This window comes from Choloepus didactylus, chromosome 7 (assembly GCF_015220235.1).
Source record: "Choloepus didactylus isolate mChoDid1 chromosome 7, mChoDid1.pri, whole genome shotgun sequence".
Taxonomy (NCBI): domain Eukaryota; kingdom Metazoa; phylum Chordata; class Mammalia; order Pilosa; family Megalonychidae; genus Choloepus; species Choloepus didactylus.
In genome coordinates this window covers 119,255,072-119,275,906 of record NC_051313.1, presented here as the reverse complement: position 1 = coordinate 119,275,906, position 20,835 = coordinate 119,255,072, and the positions used below count along the sequence as shown (strand labels likewise).

The window sequence follows — 20,835 nt, the reverse complement described above, 5'->3', positions numbered from 1 at the left end:
TACCAAGTCTTATGTTTCGTAGGACACTTCTCCTAACAATTGTCTGCTCAAAATGTCAGTGGTGCCAAGCTGAGAAACTACAGTATATAGGATGCAACTGATTTTGTTTATCAACCTTGCATCCTGTGACCTTTCTAAGCTAACTTAATAGTTATGATAGCTTTTTTTTTTTGTAGATTCCTGAGAATTTTCTGATTACACAATCATGTCATCTGTGAATAAAGTTGTTTGAATTTTATTTTCTGAAATGTGTGCCTTTAACTTCTTTTTCTTTCTTTGTTGCTCTGGCTAGGAACTTGTGGCAGTTTAAAGCTGAATGTAGCCCAGAAAAACATGTTCTTAAATCTGATTCATTCCTGTGGGTGTGAACCCATTGTGATTAGGACCTTTTGAAGAGGTTACTTCAGTTAAGGCGTGACCCACCTCAGTCAGGATGGGTCTTAATCTTATTACTATATAAGAGAATGAAATTCAGACAGACACAGAGAGAAAGCCATGGAAGCAAGAAACTGAAGTCAATGAAACCCAGAATAGAAGAGAGAGACCAGCAGATACCACCATGTGCCTTGACATGTGGCAGAGGAGCCAAGGATCACCAGCAGCTGGTATTTGGTTAAAAAAAAAAAATAGCACCATCTTGATGATCGCCCTGATTTGAACATTTTTCTGGCTTCAAAACTGTGAGCTAGTAAATTCCTGTTGTTTAACCTGACCCATTACATGGATTTGCTTTGAGTAGCCTAGGAAACTGAAACAGTCCTGATCTTCTGGTACAATGTTGAACCCAAGTGGGAACTTGAATGATGCCCTGCAATGGTGTGAGGTCTGGGAACTGTTGAGCTCACAGCTCCTTGGTAATTGTTCTTTTCCTTGCAGTTGTTCTTGGTCCAGCCTATTGGGGTGTTTACCGTACATATGTGCAGACTGCTCAGCCAAAGACTTAAGAGGACCCCTATGCAGATTCCAAGAGCACTTTCTCTGTACTGCTCCTTCCTCTCTGGTCTCTGCCCCATAAATTACAGGCTTTGAAGCCTCCCTGGATCTGACATTGTTTCCTTGATTCATTGAGATCACAAAGCTCTGTTTGTGTGACTTTTCTTTATGTTGTGGTCTGGAAATGCCTGCAGGCATTAAACTGGTTTGATAATAGGGCTCACCAAGTTTATTTTTCCTTTTGTATGGATCACAATTTTGCACTGCCTGTTGATTACTATCTGAAAATAATGGTATAATTTTTTCCAGTGCTCTAGTTGTTTATGGCAGTACTGTTATGACTTCATATAGCAACTCCTTTAAACAGAAGTTTATGTTTTTAATTTCCACAATTCCACTAACTATCCCCACTGTAGTTGACAGTATCTCAGTCCTGGCAAGTATCAGTCTAGTGTTCTTTTCCTCAATCTGCCCTGAAGAGACAGTCTTCATAGCTTAGGGGCATATTTTTGAGTTTATTTTTAATGTGGCTGGCTGGATATAGTCTTGGCTCTTAATGGAGGTGCTGAGCAGCCTACCCACCAAAGGACTTTTACAATGCTAGGCTACACATCAACCGAATTCTTACTTCCCATTTTTAGTATTTTATCCTGGTTTTAACATGAAGTTTAATAACTGAGCTCTATATGCCTTAAAAAAATAATGTCTGGACAATCTAGTCACTGAAGGGAGAAAGGTACCCTGAAAGTGGCAAACGCAAGCAGGGGTGCCCTGGCCTCCAACAGGGGCTGTTTTTCAGCAGTCCCAACCGATTCTTCTCACTTCTCAAAAGATTCTTCATTAGACAGAAAGAATCTGAATAGTAGTAATGTGTTTCATATTAATGGTGTTGCTTCTTTTCTCCTTTTCCTTATGATTCTTTTTTTTAAAAATTTGATATAAGTATGTCAACTTGGCTAAGGTGGAACTTTGATTCAACAAATTCTCTTCCTTGTATAGCTCTAGGTTTGGCAACAGGAAAATTTTCTGTAAGATTTGGAAGGCAGAATTGAAGCAGCATCCATACATTTTGCACTCTGAAGTCAGTGCAGGCCAAGCACAGTTGCAGCTGAAGCACACTGTCAGGAGCTGTGGGCTCACTTGGTTTGTGTGAGCAGAAAGCGTGTCTTGGCTCCTCACTCCTGCTGGATCTCTTCCTTCAGCTCTTCCAATCATGGACCAGGTGTGTATGTAGCTCTGTGCTGAAGGGTGCCAGCTTATCCTGTGGATCACCTGTGTTATCAGTGTTGGAGATGGTGGGAGACAGACAAGTTTTCCTCCCAAGTTCCAGTTTGTCTTTGGTCTCCACAATTACGTGTCTATCTTCCTATCTCAGTTTCCAGCACTGCTGACTTCAGGCCCAGCACTAGACACAGAAGGAGCAGATTTACATAAACAGTTGAGCTCCCACAATTGTAATAATCGAATTCCTACAACAAATCCTTTGTTTTATATCTCCCATAGTTGTTCTGTTTCCCTGATAAAACCATAATTGCTATAAAATATTTTTTTATACCATAAGATCAAGTGGTATAGAAACAAAGGCACCCTAATGTGAGTTCAGAGGTTCTCTGGGAGTTCAGAGAGAATGAAAATTTAGAAAAGGTTTGGTTACCCCATTCAATTACCAAATATAATTTTTTTTTTATGGTGACCCTGGCGAAGTCTCTTTTTCTTACACTTGATGCTTAGAGATGCTGAAGGAAGGAATAATTTCCCCAAAGACAAGGAGACATCTCCTCTGCATTCATTTAAAACTATTCTGTATGGTTTAGCTTACAAATTTTGTCTATAGGTTGCAAGTAACAATTTTCTACATATATCATTCCCTTACCATAGTCACCTTTGCACTCACTGTTCAACATAGTATCAAAATGGTACACAAAAGCGATCTTAATGGATATAAGAGAAAATTTGCAGGAATAAGTCAAACATAAATGGTGACTGAGCAAAGATCTCTAGATCATAAAATCGGTAGCCTTTTAAATTTAGTCCACAGAGAATAAATGTAATATTTTTATTGTTGAAAGTGTGATTATGTGTAGTAAATTTGCTCTCTTTCTAGTTTTTGAAACTAGAATACTCTGGATTCTTTTAAAAGAGCACAGAAACATGGGGCAGCTGACAGAGGCCAATATCCTTTGGCTATGTTGACTTACCTGCGTCCTCAGCAAACCTTATCATGAGAGAGAAGGAAGCTTTGGGGGAATGCTGAATCAGAGGATGTGATCATCTCAAATTCAGGCACAGATTGGTGTGGATTTTTGAAAACAAAATAAATGCTAGTGGAAGGAGAACAAATGGGATATACAAAATTTCCTAATCTTTTTTCCTACACATTGCTTCACAATCATGCTTCTTCCAGACTTAAAGATTTTTGATGTGCTGAAGGATGAAGATCAGAACCTGTTAAAGTGCTCCATCATTTGACCATGAGCACCTGTACAAAAGCAAATAATGAGGTGGTGTCATAATACCCAAAGACTCTCCAGTCATCTAGGAAATACCGGTCAGACTAAAAACATCCTGTTCTGTGCACTGAGGTGAACTGCGGCTCCACTGCTGTGCAGACAATGTGCCCTGTGCAATGTACCCATGTGCCAGCCCCAGAAGCAACCCCATGTGTTTTGGTGTGTAGGGTGCCCCTAAATATTTATTTCATTATTATTATATCCTTCAGTTCCCTACATTATCAAAATACTATAGAACTCAGAAGAATATTTATGAAATAAAGTGAATCATGGTTGTGTTGTGGCAAAACACAGAAGGTACAATACCACACTTGAGGTGGAACTTCATTTCTTCTTGTGAAAAGCTGTACACCCAAGGAAGCAATCCTTGAAGGATGAGTTGCTTTGATAGAGTTCCAAGGAGAGTTCTCTTTTGGGGGCTTAGGTCCTCACCTGTGTCTGCCACTTTATAAGGAGCTTCCTATCCTTAGAATCTGGCTGTCTCTTAAGCTGTGTGACACCTTTAGGGGATTAACCATAAAATAGGCAGATGAAGCTCAAATACTCATTTTTAAATTGGGTTCCAATATTACCATTAAAAAGAAAGGTTTGGATTGAATTTCAGCAGAATACTTTAAAAGAACTGGAGGGGCCTTGCAGATGTGTGGTTTGGTTCTTCATGCCTGGAGCCTTCCATAAGATGCAGGATGGCACTCGGCCCCAGAAAATACCAGAGCTCTAAGGTTGTCTCTGCAAAGCACATTGGTGATAAAGACGCATGTGGGACTGCAACGTTGCTAACGCACCAGCTGAGCCCACTGTGAGAACTGGTGTCCTAGTGAGAAAAGTTCAATGGAATGCTCCTGATGAGAGTAGGGTACCCTGAAAGTGAGATGGGAAGCAGGGAAATAGGAACAGAGTGTTCAGATAACTATATTGAGAAATTTGCCTATGAAGGGACAGAGGGTCAGAAGATTGACTATAGCTTGATGGAAAACTGTATTGTTTTGGTTTTAAGAAGGGTAAGACTTTGAAAATGTTAAGGCTCATGGCAAGGAACTAGTAGAGAGAGGCTGAGGGGGAAAAACTGATGGTTCATAGTACCAGAGAAGGAGAATAGGATGGATGGAGCAAATATTGGATTGGTGTTCCTTGTATAGAAAGAGAGACACTTAATATAACAGTGAGAGAGGAGTAAGGGAGAGGGGCAGATTTAGATATATTTGTTATAGTTGTTTTTACAAAGATGATCCATATCCTTTCCAGTGGATTCTAATTATTTTTTTTCAAAGTGACAACACAGTCATATATTGAGAATAAGAGGGGAATAGAGCAGAAGTTCGAAGGCAGTTGTGTTTTCGTGAAATTAATGGTGCAAATGTAAGGAAATGCATGTGGATGGAGACACATGAAAGGATTAACAGATGGTTCTGAGGCCCAAGTTGCAATAGTGACTACAGAGATGCAGAGGTACCAAGCTGTTCATATGTAGGGAGTTTTACAGCTGGTAGTGTGAGAAATAGATGATTAGATTCATTTATATTGGAGTTTTGCCAAGCAGATGTGAGAGGAGGACAAAAATTATAAACTGTGGCAGCTGAATAGGAAAGAGTAGGAAGGGCAGTCAGGAGTGGGTGATGGTTGAGGGGGAAGTGAGAGGCGAGACTGCAGTACTGGAGGACTGGGAGTAGCTCAGCAGGCAACGTGGGACTTTCAGCCTCTTGTCCAACTGAGTGTTCAGCTGAGTGTTCAGCTGTGGGAGTCGCTGCTGCTGTCCTTCAAGGGAGGGGCATAGTTAGGATTAGATTAAATCAGAAGGGACAAATGTGCATGTAAATGGCTTAAAGATATAGAAGTTTATTTCTTACAGAAAAGATGTCTGGAATTGGGCAACAGAGTGCTTCCATGAAGTTGTCAAACACTGAGTCTCATTTAATCTTTTCTGCTACCCGGGTCCTATTACATTCACTACATGGTCAAAGATGTTATTTGAGTTCCACTCATCATTCCACATTCCAGCCAGCAGAAAAAGTAAAGGAAAAGAAAAAACAAAACAAAACAAAACAAAACATGAAGGTATACACATTTTTTTAAGGCCACATCCCTTAAGTCACACAGGGCAATTCAGCTTCCAATGTGTCATTTCTTTTTATTTTCTACCATATAGGATAGATAGCTGGGCAGCGAATTAAATTTTTAGCTCACAAATGTTATCATGAAAATTTATGATGAAACTCATGTAAGCTAAGAAACACAAAGGAAAAATATAAACGTTTTATATGAAAATTTTAAAGTAAAATAACTAAATGAAAAATACTAAGAAAGACAAGGCAGCCTCACTCCTAATGATATGATGTATTTTAAAATCACAAAACATGATTTCTGTCAAAGAAAAAAACTGATATAATTGAAATCATAAGAAATGCTCGGAGGGCGGGAGGAGCGGCAGGGCCAGCAGCATCGCGCATGCGCCGGCTCGGCAGCCGGACGCCCCAGAGGAAGGCAGCTCCGCCCCGGGGGGCGGGAAGGAGGCGGTCAGCGAGGCTGTCAGCTACACCTGCTCCTGCAAAAGTGGAAACGAAGCCAAAAAAGGCAGCAGGAAGGATAAGTCTGACAATAAATTTCAGCCAAAAATGAAAAGGGGAGCAAAGGGAAACAAGCTGTAGTGGCTAACCGAGAAACCAAAGGAGATTTACCTGCATAAAATGGAGAAATTAAAAATGATGGGAGTCCAGCCTCTGATGAAGCGGGAGAGAAAGAAGCGAAATCTGATTAATATCATATACCACGACTTATCAGGGGTCCTTGTTTCTCCCTTGTTGTACAATCCAGTGGAATATTTTTTTATCAACTATTTTGTAAATGCAAGGTTTTTTGGTTGCCTTGGATGTTAATTTAACATTCCATAGGATGGAGGGTGGTTGCAGTTTTATATCCTATAATACAGCGCATACTAAATGATGATTTGGAGTCACAGGCAAGCATTTAATATGTGTTGAATGTTTTTAATTACTCCTATTCCCATGTTTTTAATAGAATTGTTTCCAAAACCTCCCTGTGATCTTGGCTCCCCCGCCAGAACTATGTGCATTCTGTAATATCTTTGGTTGTGGTCATCCAGTTTTCCTAATAACTGTTCTATATATATGAGGAGGTTGACCAGGTTTTGTATTGCTAACAGCAGAGGTTTTGGCAGGGGAGTGTTCGGGTAGTGCATCTGCCAAAGAAAACTCTTAGTAGAGGAGCCTATTAAGGGCATATGAAAAAGTAAAAAGGCACCCCCCCCCCCGAGGTAAATTAAGCAAGTATCTAAAAGCAGTCAAGATTCCCCTTAGGAAAAAAGTTTGTTTATTCTTAACATACAAACTTAACAATTCAGATCCCCATCTAGATTAATCAAACATCCATTTCAGGTGTAAAAGAAGAAAATCTCAATAAAGTACCCCTGACACGTCAAAAAAAAAAAAAAAATCAAACAAAAAAAAAACATGAAAAACATCTGAGGTATAAAATACAACGGAGCAAATTGTCAATTACCTCAAAGGTCGTTACAACAGACAGATGTAGAACATCCGGGCTTCACTATCCAGTGTGATGCAGAGTTGAAGGCAGAGACATTTCCAAGGCTTGAGATTCCCGTTTGAGAGCCTCAGAAGAGAGACTTCAGGGAAAAAGAATGGAGACCAATGGCTTTCCTTCGATTATGGGGGATATACCTACCACAGATGGATTGTCATAAAATTTGGAATCATTATGAGTAAGCAAAGTAGCATTTATTCCTTTCATAACCTCTTTTATTTATTTATTTATCACATTTTTTATTGTGGAAAATAACATATACATAGAAGTGATAACTTTCCAAGTGCAATTTAACAAGTAGAGAGCAAATTTCAAAAAGTATTATAGGTTACAGTTCCACAGTTTCAGTTATTTCCTTATTATGAAACATAACATATATACAAAAAGGTAATATCTTTCAAAGTATGATTTAACGAGTAGATATAAAGGAAATTTCCAAAGTTGTTATGAGTTATGGTACCATAGTTTCAGTTATTTCCTTATTGTGAAATATAACATACATACAAAAAGGTATAGCTTTCAAATTACAATTTAACAAGTTGCTATAGAACAAATTTCAAAGGATGCTTTGGGTTATAGTTCCACCATTTCAATTCTTTCCTTCTAGCTTTTCTAATACCCTAGCAACTAAGAAAAAGAAAATTATATAAAAATTCAGTTATTCACAATTCCATTTTGTCTGTTGCTACCTGTTTCTCTAGTTTGATCACTTTCCTGGTCTTCAGGGATGTCTAGCAACCACCCTAACCTGTTCATGTTGAAAAGGGGTGTCAACTTTATAAGCAAAGGGGACACATCTAGTTGATGTTCTTGAAGAGGCTATTGCCTCTGGGTTTGGGGACTTATCTGGCATAGGAGCTCTCTGAAGGATTTAAGTTTCTGAAGAATAAACTTGGTGAGTGAAACTTTTATAGAGTCTCAAATAAGGATCCTGGTATTTTTTAAGGTTTTCAGGACTACTGTGACTTGGGCTCATCATATTGTGGTCATTTGGCATATCTAGGCGAAGCTTGCATAGGAGCAACCTCCAGGACAGCCTCTTGACTCTATCAGGATTCTCTTAGCCACCAAGACCTTATTTTGTTGCCTTTCTTTTCCCCCTTTTGGTCAAAAAGGCATTCTCAATCCCTCAATGCCAGGGTCAGGCTCATTCCTGGAATCCATGTCCCATGTTGTCAGGAAGTGCTCAGTGGTCAGAGAATGCACTTCAAATAATTTCAATCTTTTAAAATTTATTAAGACTTCTTTTGTGCCCCAGCATATGATCTATCTTGGAAAAAGTTCCATGTGCACTAGAGAATAAAGTGTATCCTGGTACTTTGGGATGCAACAATCTATATATGTCTGTTAAGTCTAATTCATTTATCATATTGTTTAGGTCCTCAACTTCCTTATTGGTCCTCTGTCTAATTGTTCTATGTATAGAGGAGAGTGGTGTATTGAAGCCTCCCACTATTATTGTAACATGTCTATTGCTCCCTTCAGTTTAGCCAATGTTTTTCCCATGCATTTTGGGGCTCCTTGATTGGGTGCATAAACATCTATAATTGTTATTTCTTTTTTGTGATTTATCCCTTTTATTAATATATAATGTACTTCTTTGTCTCTTATGACATCTTTACATTTAAAGCCTATTTTGTCTGATATTAGTGTAGCTACCCAGTTTTCTCTTGATTGCAGTTTGCATGGAATATTTTTTCCATCTTTTCATTTTCAGTCTCTTTGTGTCACAGGGTCTAAGATTAGTCTCTTGTAAACAGCACATTGATGGATCATATGTTTTAATCCATTCTACCAGTCTTTATCTTTTAGTTGAAGAGTTTAATCCTTTCACATTCAAAGCTATTACTGTGAAGGCAGTTCTTGAACCAGCCATCTTATCCTTTGGTTTTTAGTTGTTAGAGCTATCTTTTCTCCTTTCTCTTTTTTTCCTTCAAGTTACCCTTACTAATAACTCCTCAGTTCCATACTCTTCTCCAAACCTCTCTCTCCTTTCTTTTTTTCGTCAGCTGGTAGAGCTCCCTTTAGTATTTCTTCAGGTCAGGTCTCTTGTTAACAAATTCTCTCAGTGTTTGTCTGTGAAAATTTTAAACTCTCCCTCAATTTTGAAAGAGAGCTTTGCTGCATAAAGAATTCTTGACTGGCATTTTTTTTCTTTCAGAATCTTAAATATGTCATACCACTGCCTTCTCACTTCCATGGTGCCCACTGAGTAATCAGTGCTTAGTGTTACGTTGTTTCCCTTGTATGTGGTTAATTGCTTCTTTCTTGCTGCTTTCCGAACTTTCTCCTTCTCTTCAGCATTTGGTAATCTAATCAGTATGTGTCTCAGAGTATGTTTATTTGGATTTATTCTATTTGGAGTTCATTGGGTATCTTTGATTTCATATTTATGTCATTTAGAAAGTTTGGGAAGTTTTTCTCAGCTATGTCTTGAAGCATTCTTCCTAGCCCTTTACCCTTCTCTTCTCCTTCTGGGACATCAATGATTCTTATTTTTGTTTGCTTCATGTTGGCATCATTATTCTGAGATCTATTTCAAATTTTTTGATTTTTTTCGCATTTATTCTTTTATGTGTTCACATTCAATTACTCTATCCTCAAGTTCACTTATCCTTTCTTCTGCCTCTTCAAATTTGCTGTTGTGTGTCTCTAGTATATATTTTAATTGGAGCCATAAGGTCTGCTACTTTTTAATTTACTCTTTCAAATTCTTTGTGCTCTTGTAGTCTTCTCGATTTCCTTTATGTCCTTAGCCAGCTCATTGACATTGTTTTGGAGATTTGTTTGTACTTCTTTAACTAGTTGCTCTAAATTTTGTGTCTCTTGTGGCTTTTTAATTTGTTCATTTGGCTTGTCCATATCTTCTAGATCCTTCAAGTGCTTTGTTATTTTCTGTTGACTTTGGGGCATTTACTTGTCTTGATAGGGTTATTTTGGGATTTGCAGACTTATTTTAGCATTTATATATAATTTGTTTTTTTGGAGTGCAGTTTCCCCATATTACCAGCAGGTTGCTCTCTTGAGGCACAGCTTACTTGAGTGCAGTTTCCCCATCTACCAGCAGGTGGCAATCTTGAGGTACAGCTTGCTGGAGTGCAGTTTCCCCATATTACCAGCAGGTGGCACTCTTGAGGCACAGCTTACTTGGGTGCAGTTTCCCTCACCTACCAGCAGGTGGCAATCTTGAGGTACAGCTTGCTGGAGTGCAGTTTCCCCATATTACCAGCAGGTGGCACTCTTGAGGCACAGCTTACTTGGGTGCAGTTTCCCCATCTACCAGCAGGTGGCAATCTTGCGGTACAGCTTGCTGGAGGGCAGTTTCCCTAACCAACCAGCAGGTGGTGCTCTGATATCAGTCTTCCTGGAAACTGTGCTGGGTGGAGTCCAAACTGGGTGGGGAACCAATCAGTGCACCCATTCTCCCTGTTCACTGGGGTGTGCCTGTCCTAGGCTCCAATGTGGGCCCTGAGGAGGTAGGCAAGGAGCCCGATGAAGGGCACCCTGCTGATGGAGCATGGGTCCTGCCTGCCAGTTCTCTGCCTGCCTTGTGCCCGTGAGTCTCTGGAGTGTGGGAGGGGCTCCTGATCACCATATGGTGCCTCTCCCTTCCCTGCTTCTAACCATTCCACCCCTCGGACTTCCATGGGGGGAGAGCAAATGCTGCCCACTGGGTTCCCTCATGGGTGCTCCCTGCTGTCTGGCTGAGGAGGATCACCCTCCTCCCCCAGCAAACTGTCAAGGTAGGTGCACGGGTGTGGAGAGCCACTGCTCATTCCCTTGTCCAGCAGTGTTTTGTCGCTGCCAGCTGGGAAGCAGTCCGATGGGAATGAACTCACCTTGTTCCTCGAACTGCCGTCTCTCCTCCATTTTTGTCAGAGTCCCCTGCACATACCGTGGGACTCTCTATGGCCAGTCACAAACTGAAACCACGGTCCCTGGTGCTCTCTGGTCCCTTTCTAGTTACTGTCACAGATGCAAAGCCTGTTCCGCCTCACCTACTCTGCCATCTTCCCAGAAGTGTTTCATAACCTCTTGCATAAGGAATATTGGAAGTTATTCTGTTGAAAATTGAAATGAATCAAAGAATATGAAGCATGGAAGATAACCACATTTTTGTTTAGAAAAGATGTCTGATGCCAGTGAGGATTATCAACGTTAGAGGGGTGTGAGACAATTAGGAGGTCATTAATTACCACCACAAACAACTAACAGCCTTGCAAATGTCCTACACCTTTCTGAGCACTTACTCTACACTAGGCACATTGCTAGGAGCTTCAAAGGTATTTTCTCATAATCCCTACAACCACCTGATGAAAGAGGGAGCATCACTGCCATGTCAGCTATCGCAGGATGATATCTCTACTGAGGAATCTGATGAGGACACTGATTCCTTCTCTCCATGCTGCTCTCAGATGCCACCTGATGTTTTCTGTTCTGATGGTGAAGAACCAGTTATTCCTTCTGATATAGAAGCATATTTGACAGAACTTTTACCTAAGAACACTCAAGTACAATTTCCAAATGATGAAAAGTGGAAAGGTCTTACTATAATAACTGGGACAGATGATTCATATCCTTTGAGTCCTGTATTAGAAGATTATACTGAAGGAGAAGCCAGAGTTAGAAAAGCTGTGAATATTTTCAGGAAAGCAGAAAGTCCTTCTCGCCCTTCTTAGATATAGATAACATGTAATCGCCTAGTCCTCTGTGAAAACAGGATGGGGTTGCAGCTGTTACTTTAACCACAGAGATGTCATAAATAATGTAGCAAGGTTGAATACAGTCCTAATCAAATGTATGTTTATCAACATGATGTAATGGCTAAACTATCATAGAATAAAATGAAAAAACTTTATTAACAAGCTAGAGACAAGTAACAGCAATCTCTTTTCTAATTTTTAGACTTTATACAAGTAAAACTATGTTATATTTCTCTTACAGAAATCATAGCTTAATTAGTATAAATATTATCGGTAGAGTTTTACAGGCATTCAAAGCTAAGTCTCTGATAATGTGGATACCCTCCTTTGATCTTTAACCACTTGTGGATCAAGACAGTTCACTTTGAAAGTCATCATGTTCACAATGCATAATTTAATGTAAAAATAGAGTATAACTTAATTAAAGGCACTTCTAAATAAAGATGCTATAAATTTTCTGTAACTCAAATAAGGGGTAGCTCTCTGATTTCATGTCCAGCTGTGTCTGGAGGAGTGGGGGCTCCAGACTTGGTAATGCATCAATTAATTTTTGCATGGTAATCTTGTTCCTTTTGCTTTAAGTGCTCCTTTAGTAAAAATGTGTTGAAGTTGAATTCCTGCCTTGAATGCTCTTTACTTTTAATTTATTGTCTTTCTCTATACTCTTAATTGAGTGGGAGGTTACTTGATGAAGCCCAAATCCATTGAATCATGACCTGATAAGGCTCAGGTCTTTTCTAACAGAGATCGTAGGTTTGAGGTGTAAAGAGATGAACCCATGAAAAAGCTTCCATGTCAGAGGGGAAAGCCACAAAGTCACGCAGCCACTACATGGCAAAGCCAGTATTTGGTCCCAGGCATTTAAATGCAGACCCCATAAACTTAACCCCACTGACAGTAAAGGGAGGGCTTAGATAATGCAAGCAGAAGTCATAAAGACAGTGGAGGGGTAAATGAATAATGGGAAAATATTAATAGGCTTAATCAAATGGACATGGTGGGTGAGGAGGGATTTAAGGATGATTTTTGGATTTCTGGGCACAAGAGTCCTATGCATGGAAGTGACAATGAAGTAGGAACAAATGGGACTGTAACTTTGAAATAGGTAGGAAGGAAAATGGGTTCAGTTGGGAGCAGTCAGCATGAGTTCCAAATGAGTTTTTGGTGTCTCCCTCACCTAAATTTATGCTTTATTCTACAACAGAATTTTCCTACTTGTCACTTCTCCAGTCATTTTAATGGGGTTTTGTCCTTCTATGTTCAGGGATTGGAGACTATAGGCTGGAGGAGAACAATGGAAGAAATTATGAAGGTAGATAATCTAATGAAACCAAAGTCATAGGAATGTCAGGGATATTGCTAGGGATAATGTCATATTGCTATGGGCAGATCAACAGGAAAAAAGGGTCTGCAATCAAGAAGATCAGTAAAGAACAAAGTCCCCCAGTTTCTGACAATGCAATGACCTTGAAATCACCACCAAGCTCCATGGATTAATTCCTTTTTTAAAAAATTCAGTTTTATTGTGATATAGTCACATAACCTACAGTCATCCACAGTGTACAGTCAACTGTTCACAGTATCATCATAGAGTTGTGCATTCATTACCACAGTTAATTTTTGAACATTTTCATTACTCCAAAAATAAAATAAAATAAAATAATAAGAACAAGAATAAAAATACAAGAACACCTGAAACATCCCATCCCCCACCCACCCCCCTATTATTCATTTACTTTTTATTCCCCTTTTTCTACTCATCTGCCCATACACTGTGTAAAGAGAGTGTGAGCCACAAGGTTTTCACATTTGCACAGTCACACCATGTAAGCTACATAGTTATACAATCATCTTCAAAAATCTATGCTATTGGGTTGCAGTTCAGCAGTTTTGGGTATTTCCTTCTAGTTATTCCAATACACTAAAAACTAAAAAGGGATATCTTTATAACACATAAGAATAACCTCCAGAGGCGGGGCAAGATGGAGGACTGGTGAGCTGTATGTTTTAGTTACTCCTCCAGGAAAGTAGGTAGAAAGCCAGGAACTGCGGGGACTGGACACCACAGAGCAATCTGAATTTGGACATACTTCATACAACACTCATGAAAACGTCGAACTGCTGAGATCAGTGAAATCTGTAAGTTTTTGCGGCCAGGGGACCCGCGCACCTCCCTGCCAGGCTCAGTCCCATGGGAGGAGGGGCTGTCAGCTCCAGGAAGGAGAAGGGAGAACTGCAGTGGCAGCCCTTATAGGAAACTCATTCTACTGATCCAAACTCCAACCATAGATAGACTGAGACCAGACACCAGAGAATCTGAGAGCAGCCAGCCCAGCAGAGAGGAGACAGGCATAGAAAAAAAACAACACGAAAAACTCCAAAATAAAAGCAGAAAATTTTTGGAGTTCTGGTGAACATAGAAAGGGGAAGGGCAGAGGCGCATATGCAAATCCCAAAGAAAGGCTGATCTCTCTGCCCTGTGGACCTTTCCTTAATGGCCCTGGTTGCTTTGTCTCTTACCATTTCAATAACCCATTAGATCTCTGAGGAGGGCCCTTTTTTTTTTTTTTTTTTTTTTAATCCTTTTTTCTTTTTCTAAAACAATTACTCTAAGAAGCCCAATACAGAAAGCTCGAAAGTCTTGCAATTTGGGCATGTCAAGTCAAGAGCAGAACTAAGGGAGCTCTAAGACAAAAGGCAATAATCCAGTGGCTGAGAAAATTCACTAAACACCACAACTTCCCAAGAAAGGGGGGGTGTCCGCTCACAGCCATCATCCTGGTGGACAGGAAACACTCCTGCCCATCACCAGCCCCATAGCCCAGAGCTGCCCCAGACAACCCAGTGTGACAGAAGTGCTTCAAATAACAGGCACACACCACAAAACTGGGCATGGACATTAGCCTTCCCTGCAACCTCAGCTGATTGTCCCAGAGCTGGGAAGGTGGAGCAGTGTGAATTAACAAAGCCCCAGTCAGCCATCATTTGAGCAGACTGGGAGCCTCCCTACACAGCCCAGCAGCCCAGAACTGCCCTGGGGGGACGGCACTCACCTGTGACATAGCACAGTCATCCCTCAACAGAGGACCCGGGGTGCACAGCCTGGAAGAGGGGCCCACTCGCAAGTCTCAGGAGCCATACGCCAATACCAAGGACTTGTGGGTCAGTGGCAGAGACAAACTGTGGCAGGACTGAACTGAAGGATTAGACTATTGCAGCAGCTTTAAAACTCTAGGATCACCAGGGAGATTTGATTGTTAGGGCCACCCCCCCTCCCCGACTGCCCAGAAACACGCCCCACATACAGGGCAGGCAACACCAACTACACACGCAAGCTTGGTACACCAATTGGGCCCCACAAGACTCACTCCCCCACTCACCAAAAAGGCTAAGCAGGTGAGAACTGGCTTGTGGAGAACAGGTGGCTCGTGGACGCCACCTGCTGGTTAGTTAGAGAAAGTGTACTCCACGAAGCTGTAGATCTGATAAATTGGAGATAAGGACTTCAATAGGTCTACAAACCCTAAAAGAACCCTATCAAGTTCAGCAAATGCCACGAGGCCAAAAACAACAGAAAATTATAAAGCATATGAAAAAACCAGACGATATGGATAACCCAAGCCCAAGCACCCAAATCAAAAGACCAGAAGAGACACAGCACCTAGAGCAGCTACTCAAAGAACTAAAGATGAACAATGAGACCATAGTACGGGAGATAAAGGAAATCAAGAAGACTCTAGAAGAGCATAAAGAAAACATTGCAAGACTAAATAAAAAAATGGATGATCTTATGGAAATTAAAGAAACTGTTGACCAAATTAAAAAGATTCTGGACACTCATAGTACAAGACTAGAGGAAGTTGAACAACGAATCAGTGACCTGGAAGATGACAGAATGGAAAATGAAAGCATAAAAGAAAGAATGGGGAAAAAAATTGAAAAAATCGAAATGGACCTCAGGGATATGATAGATAATATGAAACGTCCAAATATAAGACTCATTGGTGTCCCAGAAGGGGAAGAAAAGGGTAAAGGTCTAGGAAGAGTATTCAAAGAAATTGTTGGGGAAAACTTCCCAAATCTTCTAAACAACATAAATACACAAATTATAAATGCTCAGCGAACTCCAAATAGAATAAATCCAAATAAACCCATTCCGAGACATATACTGATCACACTGTCAAACACAGAAGAGAAGGAGCAAGTTCTGAAAGCAGCAAGAGAAAAGCAATTCACCACATACAAAGGAAACAGCATAAGACTAAGTAGTGACTACTCAGCAGCCACCATGGAGGCAAGAAGGCAGTGGCACGATATATTTAAAATTCTGAGTGAGAAAAATTTCCAGCCAAGAATACTTTATCCAGCAAAGCTCTCCTTCAAATTTGAGGGAGAGCTTAAATTTTTCACAGACAAACAAATGCTGAGAGAATTTGCTAACAAGAGACCTGCCCTACTGGAGATACTAAAGGGAGCCCTACAGACAGAGAAACAAAGACAGGACAGAGAGACTTGGAGAAAGGTTGAGTACTCAAGAAATTCGGTATGGGTACAATAAAGGATATTAATAGAGAGAGAGAAAAATATGGCAAACATAAACCAAAGGATAAGATGGCCGATTCAAGAAATGCCTTCACGGTTATAACGTTGAATGTAAATGGATTAAACTCCCCAATTAAAAGATATAGATTCGCAGAATGGATCAAAAAAAGTGAACCATCAATATGTTGCATACAAGAGACTCATCTTAGACACAGGGACACAAAGAAACTGAAAGTGAAAGGATGGAAAAAATATTTCATGCAAGCTACAGCCAAAAGAAAGCAGGTGTAGCAATATTAATCTCAGATAAAATAGACTTCAAATGCAGGGATGTTCTGAGAGACAAAGAAGGCCACTACATACTAATAAAAGGGGCAATTCAGCAAGAAGAAATAACAATCGTAAATGTCTATGCACCCAATCAAGGTGCCACAAAATACATGAGAGAAACACTGGCAAAACTAAAGGAAGCAATTGATGTTTCCACAATAATTGTGGGAGACTTCAACACATCACTCTCTCCTATAGATAGATCAACCAGACAGAAGACCAATAAGGAAATCGAAAACCTAAACAATCTGATCAATGAATTAGATTTAACAGACATATACAGGACATTACATCCCAAATCACCAGGATACACATACTTTTCTAGTGCTCACGGAACTTTCTCCAGAATAGATCATATGCTGGGACATAAAACAAGCCTCAATAAATTTAAAAAGATTGAAATTATTCAAAGCACATTCTCTGACCACAATGGAATACAATTAGAAGTCAATAACCATCAGAGACTTAGAAAATTCACAAATACCTGGAGGTTAAACAACACACTCCTAAACAATCAGTGGGTTAAAGAAGAAATAGCAAGAGAAATTGCTAAATATATAGAGACGAATGAAAATGAGAACACAACATACCAAAACCTATGGGATGCAGCAAAAGCAGTGCTAAGCGGGAAATTTATAGCACTAAACGCATATATTAAAAAGGAAGAAAGAGCCAAAATCAAAGAACTAATGGATCAACTGAAGAAGCTAGAAAATGAACAGCAAACCAATCCTAAACCAAGTAGAAGAAAAGAAACAACAAGGATTAAAGCAGAAATAAATGACATAGAGAACAAAAAAACAATAGAGAGGATAAATATCACCAAAAGTTGGTTCTTTGAGAAGATCAACAAGATTGACAAGCCCCTAGCTAGACTGACAAAATCAAAAAGAGAGAAGACCCATATAAACAAAATAATGAATGAAAAAGGTGACATAACTGCAGATCCTGAAGAAATTAAAAAAATTATAAGAGGATATTATGAACAACTGTATGGCAACAAACTGGATAATGTAGAAGAAATGGACAATTTCCTGGAAACATATGAACAACCTAGACTGACCAGAGAAGAAATAGAAGATCTCAACCAACCCATCACAAGCAAAGAGATCCAATCAGTCATCAAAAATCTTCCCACAAATAAATGCCCAGGGCCAGATGGCTTCACAGGGGAATTCTACCAAACTTTCCAGAAAGAACTGACACCAATCTTACTCAAACTCTTTCAAAACATTGAAGAAAATGGAAGACTACCTAACTCATTTTATGAAGCTAACATTAATCTAATACCAAAACCAGGCAAAGATGCTACAAAAAAGGAAAACTACCGGCCAATCTCCCTAATGAATATAGATGCAAAAATCCTCAACAAAATACTTGCAAATCGAATCCAAAGACACATTAAAAAAATCATACACCATGACCAAGTGGGGTTCATTCCAGGCATGCAAGGATGGTTCAACATAAGAAAAACAATCAATGTATTACAACACATTAAAAACTCGAAAGGGAAAAATCAATTGATCATCTCAATAGATGCTGAAAAAGCATTTGACAAAATCCAACATCCCTTTTTGATAAAAACACTTCAAAAGGTAGGAATTGAAGGAAACTTCCTCAACATGATAAAGAGCATATATGAAAAACCCACAGCCAGCATAGTACTCAATGGTGAGAGACTGAAAGCCTTCCCTCTAAGATCAGGAACAAGACAAGGATGTCCGCTGTCACCACTGTTATTCAACATTGTGCTGGAAGTGCTAGCCAGGGCAATCCGGCAAGACAAAGAAATAAAAGGCATCCAAATTGGAAAAGAAGAAGTAAAACTGTCATTGTTTGCAGACGATATGATCTTATATCTAGAAAACCCTGAGAAATCGACGATACACCTACTAGAGCTAATAAACAAATTTAGCAAAGTAGCGGGATACAAGATTAATGCACATAAGTCAGTAATGTTTCTATATGCTAGAAATGAACAAACTGAAGAGACACTCAAGAAAAAGATACCATTTTCAATAGCAACTAAAAAAATCAAGTACCTAGGAATAAACTCAACCAAAGATGTAAAAGACCTATACAAAGAAAACTACATAACTCTACTAAAAGAAATAGAAGGGGACCTTAAAAGATGGAAAAATATTCCATGTTCATGGATAGGAAGGCTAAATGTCATTAAGATGTCAATTCTACCCAAACTCATCTACAGATTCAATGCAATCCCAATCAAAATTCCAACAACCTACTTTGCAGACTTGGAAAAGCTAGTTATCAAATTTATTTGGAAAGGGAAGATGCCTCGAATTGCTAAAGACACTCTAAAAAAGAAAAACGAAGTGGGAGGACTTACACTCCCTGACTTTGAAGCTTATTATAAAGCCACAGTTGCCAAAACAGCATGGTACTGGCACAAAGATAGACATATAGATCAATGGAATCGAATTGAGAATTCAGAGATAGACCCTCAGATCTATGGCCGACTGATCTTTGATAAGGCCCCCAAAGTCACTGAACTGAGTCATAATGGTCTTTTCAACAAATGGGGCTGGGAGAGTTGGATATCCATATCCAAAAGAATGAAAGAGGACCCCTACCTCACCCCCTACACAAAAATTAACTCAAAATGGACCAAAGATCTCAATATAAAAGAAAGTACCATAAAACTCCTAGAAGATAATGTAGGAAAACATCTTCAAAACGTTGTATTAGGCGGCCACTTCCTAGACTTTACACCCAAAGCACAAGCAACAAAAGAGAAAATAGATAAATGGGAACTCCTCAAGCTTAGAAGTTTCTGCACCTCAAAGGAATTTCTCAAAAAGGTAAAGAGGCAGCCAACTCAATGGGAAAAAATTTTTGGAAACCATGTATCTGACAAAAGACTGATATCTTGCATATACAAAGAAATCCTACAACTCAATGACAATAGTACAAACACCCCAATTATAAAATGGGCAAAAGATATGAAAAGACAGTTCTCTGAAGAGGAAATACAAATGGCCAAGAAACACATGAAAAAATGTTCAGCTTCACTAGCTATTAGAGAGATGCAAATTAAGACCACAATGAGATACCATCTAACACCGATTAGAATGGTTGCCATTAAACAAACAGGAAACTACAAATGCTGGAGGGGATGTGGAGAAATTGGGACTCTTATTCATTGTTGGTGGGACTGTATAATGGTTCAGCCACTCTGGAAGTCAGTCTGGCAGTTCCTTAGAAAACTAGATATAGAGTTACCATTCGATCCAGCGATTGCACTTCTCGGTATATACCCGGAAGATCAGAAAGCAGTGACACGAACAGTATCTGCACGCCAATGTTCATAGCAGCATTATTCACAATTGCCAAGAGATGGAAACAACCCAAATGTCTTTGAACAGATGAGTGGATAAATAAAATGTGGTATATACACACGATGGAATACTACGCGGCAGTAAGAAGGAACAATCTCGTGAAACATATGACAACATGGATGAACCTTGAAGACATAATGCTGAGCGAAATAAGCCAGGCACAAAAAGAGAAATATTATATGCTACCACTAATGTGAACTTTGAAAAATGTAAAACAAATGGTTTATAATGTAGAATGTAGGGGAACTAGCAGTAGAGAGCAATTAAGGAAGGGGGAACAATAATCCAAGAAGAACAGATAAGCTGTTTGACGTTCTGGGGATGCCCAGGAATGACTATGGTCTGTTAATTTCTGATGGATATAGTAGGAGCAAGTTCACAGAAATGTTGCTATATTATGTAACTTTCTTGGGGTAAAGTAGGAACATGTTGGAAGTTAAGCAGTTATCTTAGGTTAGTTGTCTTTTTCTTACTCCCTTGTTATGGTCTCTTTGAAATGTTCTTTTATTGTATGTTTGTTTTCTTTTTAACTTTTTTTTCATACAGTTGATTTAAAAAAGAAGGGAAAGTTAAAAAAAAAAAAAAGAAAACCAAGGAAAAAAAAAAGATGTAGTGCCCCCTTGAGGAGCCTGTGGAGAATGCAGGGGTATTCGCCTACCCCACCTCCATGGTTGCTAACATGACCACAGAGATAGGGGACTGGTGGTTTGATGGGTTGAGCCCTCTACCATAAGTTTTACCCTTGGGAAGACGGTTGCTGCAAAGGAGAGGCTAGGCCTCCCTATGGTTGTGCCTAAGAGCCTCCTCCCGAATGCCTCTTTGTTGCTCAGATGTGGCCCTCTCTCTCTGGCTAAGCCAACTTGAAAGGTGAAATCACTGCCCTCCCCACTACGTGGGATC

The 20,835-nt window shown here is 39.6% G+C and overlaps 1 long non-coding RNA gene across 1 annotated transcript; it reads left to right on the top strand.

Moving 5' to 3' along the window:
- The first annotated feature begins 808 nt into the window (after positions 1-808).
- Positions 809-3,425, top strand: LOC119540983. The gene is made up of 3 exons (XR_005218139.1): positions 809-854; positions 1,933-2,155; positions 3,038-3,425. It is a non-coding gene; the product is annotated as an uncharacterized LOC119540983 (long non-coding RNA).
- Positions 3,426-20,835: the final 17,410 nt, after the last annotated feature.